Source organism: Vicia villosa, linkage group LG2 (genome assembly GCF_029867415.1).
Source record: "Vicia villosa cultivar HV-30 ecotype Madison, WI linkage group LG2, Vvil1.0, whole genome shotgun sequence".
Lineage (NCBI taxonomy): Eukaryota > Viridiplantae > Streptophyta > Magnoliopsida > Fabales > Fabaceae > Vicia > Vicia villosa.
This window is the reverse complement of record NC_081181.1, coordinates 130,315,696-130,319,210: the sequence shown is the minus strand read 5'-3', so window position 1 is coordinate 130,319,210 and position 3,515 is coordinate 130,315,696. Positions and strand designations below refer to the sequence as shown.

At 31.2% G+C, this 3,515-nt stretch overlaps 2 non-coding genes across 2 annotated transcripts; both read left to right on the top strand.

Annotated features, from left to right (window-relative positions):
* Positions 1-72, top strand: TRNAQ-CUG (transfer RNA glutamine (anticodon CUG)). The gene has a single exon. It is a non-coding gene; the product is annotated as a tRNA-Gln (tRNA).
* An 838-nt stretch (positions 73-910) lies between these two features.
* Positions 911-982, top strand: TRNAQ-CUG (transfer RNA glutamine (anticodon CUG)). The gene has a single exon. It is a non-coding gene; the product is annotated as a tRNA-Gln (tRNA).
* Positions 983-3,515: the final 2,533 nt, after the last annotated feature.

The window sequence follows — 3,515 nt, the reverse complement described above, 5'->3', positions numbered from 1 at the left end:
GGTCCCATGGTCTAGCGGTTAGGACATCAGACTCTGAATTTGGTAACCCAAGTTCAATTCTCGGTGGGACCTTTGAGCTTATGTCTTATATAGCTTATAAGTTTATAGGACAAATTTGGTAACAGTCTTTTCATCACTAACTTATAGCTTATTTTTCAAATAATTTGGTAACGGTCTTCTCATCACTAACTTATAGCTTATTTTTCAAATAATGTTTTACCTTATAATTTTTCTTAATTTTTTATCCTTATTATCTAAACATAAACTCAATTTTATCATTTATAATTTGTTTTAATTTTAAATTAAATAATTATGTATTAAATATCTTTTATGTCATTTTACATTTATAAGTTATTTGAACCACTAATTTTACCAAACACTTCAATTAGCTTATCAGTTATTATTTTCAACCATCAGTAATAAGCTATAAACTATCAGTCATCAGCCATCATCTATAAGCTATCAGATAACTTATTAGTCAACCGTTATTTTTACCAAACAGAGCCTTCATAGAAATTATTTTAAGAAATTTAAAAGCATTTATTTTTATTAATTCTTTTTACCCAAACTTATAAGCTCGTGAAGTTGACAAATGATATTAGTTACTACAATATTTTAGGAGAAAAAGGGTGATGCGCTCACAGTGACAACAGTGTAAAATAATTTTATACTATCAATCAATCACAACTATTATTCAATTAAATCATTTTTTATTTTTAAAAAAATTAATGATATGATAGATTAATAATTTTTTATTAGATAATAGTATAAAACTATTCTAAACTGTCTGGACATATCCATTAAATCCCTATTTTAAATGAGCTGACAGCAGACTATTAAATACTATCATAATTTTAGAATAATATATTATTTTTATAAACATGTTAAAGCTGAAGAAATGCACATCACCGGTTCCATGGTCTAGCGGTTAGGACATCAGACTCTGAATCTGGTAACCCGAGTTCAATTCTCGGTGGGACCTTAAATTTTTTTCTGAAAGTAAGTTTTTTATGCTATTATTTAGTTGTGAAGTGGAAACAGACTTATTGCTTTCTTGCGCTCAGTTTTCTACGTCATTTCTTATTGTGTATTTTCAATTACTTCCTCCTAGTCCTACTGTTATCGTGTTTATTCAAATGTGTTGGTGAAAACAATCTAAATGGTAGATTTGTAAAAAAAATAAAAGAAGGAAAATATCCTTACCTCACTAACCAATAGCCAAAATCCAAATAACTCCTATTATATTTCTTATATATTGGACTCTGAGGTTGTAAAATCAGATATATTCTTTTTGGATTTCATGTATTTTCTTATTTAAGTTTTTTTAAAAAATAAAATAAAGATTTTTTAAAATAGTGTTATTTAAATCATTCATTGAGAATAATTTTTTAGTTATATAATTTAAGAGTTTTATACTATGATAAACCTAATATATAAGAGGTCACCCATAATAAATCTAGGTATACATGAATTTTTAATTTTGATACCTCTCATATTCGATAATCATTAATTTGGGTATTAGAGTATTGAGTTACGCACTACGAAGAATTCTTATTCTCGAAGTTGCTTTAACCTGACTACATTTACAATCAAGTGGATTAATGATTCCCCAATATTGGAAAGAAACATAAATATTGTTTGTAAGAATGACAAATAACAATCAACCACCTATTAAAATAGTCACAATGACAAATTGGCAGAAAGGACTCATAACTCCAACCGTCCACGATATGTGGTTCCTAAAATAGCGAAAACAAAACCACAATCTAAAAGAGGGGGCTCACGACATCCTAATCAAAGCATTATAATCGGGTCCAACCTCCATCGGCTATTGAAGTAGTCTATGCCTCTACATTTAACGACATACTTCAGGTACTAGTGGAAGCAAATGTAGATCCACTCCAAGGGAGAGATAGCAACACATTTTAAGGTCTCACTCTAGCGGTTTTAGAAGTACTGGCTTGTCCTCCATAAGCAGAAGCACGACAGTGGGTCATGATACTCTCTATTTCCTCTTTAGGAATAAATCGGCCTGGTCTGATTGCTGGACCTGATATGCTATTGAACCGGTGAGAACCGGCCAAAATCGGTGGTTCAAATGCATGCTCTCTTTTTTTCCGTACAAAACGATGTTGTTTTCATGATTTTTTTTAAAAAATAATTAAAATATAATTAGACTTTATTCAAACCTTATTCGAAACAACTTTTTCCCTGTTTGTAATTAGACATGGTTTAAAATTTATTTAAGTTTATATTTTGTATTATTTTATTGTGAGTGATGATTATATTTAGAACTTGAATGTAAAGAATAAACATGTGAAATTTTGATATTTTGAAATTTTAAAATTTTGTAGGTAATGTGATATTTTTTAGAGACAGAGTCATTAGGTTCGAGCGATTTAATAAATATATAATATTGCAATAGAGACTGGTTTATTCAACCGAGTTATTCGGATCAATCCAATTTAGTCATGCAGTTTGATCAGTGACTCGGTGGTTCAACCAATGAACTAGTAATCCAGTACCCTTACCGGTTTGATGACCGGTCCAATTTTTAAAACACTGCTAGCAGAGACTCATCTTAGTAGTAATGCTTTAAATCATTTTTTTCTTTTGCTGTTACTTCATATATGGAGGAAGGACTCAAAGTGCAAAGTAGCTGACAAAGTCAACATACCATGGGGTTTCTCTATGTATTAGCATAAACAACTTATCATTAGGAAAAGAGTTGTCCAGAGACAACTCTTCTTTTCTTATGTCGGTCAACCTAGACAAATGATGTGCACCCACATTCTCGGTCCCCTTCTTATCCCTGATTTATACATCAAACTCCTGAAGCAACAAAATCCAACAAATCAACTTGGGCTTACCATCCTTTTTACTCGTGAGGTACTTAATAACTAATCGGTGTAAATTATTTATTTCAAACCTACCAAGTAAGAAGGAAATTTGTCAATTGCAAACACAACAGCTAAAAGTTCCTTCTTCGTTGTTGCATAATCAATTTGTGCCTCATCTATAGTCTTACTTGCATAAGAAATGGCATTCATCTTTACATCATTCTTCGGGACCAAAACAGCGTCTACAACGTAGTCGCTAGCATTACACATGATCTCAAATGGGATACTCCAATCAGGAATTTGCATTATCGGTGCAGAGATCAATCATTCTTTAGTTTTTGAAAGGATTTTAAGCAATTATCATTAAAGTTAAACTCAACATCTTTCATTAGCAGACCTATCAGGGGTTTAGGGATTATAGAGAAATATCTAATGAGCCGACGATAAAAACCTACATAACCCAGGAATCTTCTGAATTCTTTGACAGATGTAGGAGGTGTTAACTTTTCTATAACCTTAATTTTGGCTTAGTCTACCTTTATCCCTCTCTTGGACACTAAATGTCCAAGTATTATGCCTTCCTTAACCATAAAGTGGTACTTCTCCCAATTTAGAACTAAGTTAATTTTTACGCATCTCTCAAGCCCTTTTTATAAGTTAGCTAGAAAATTTTCA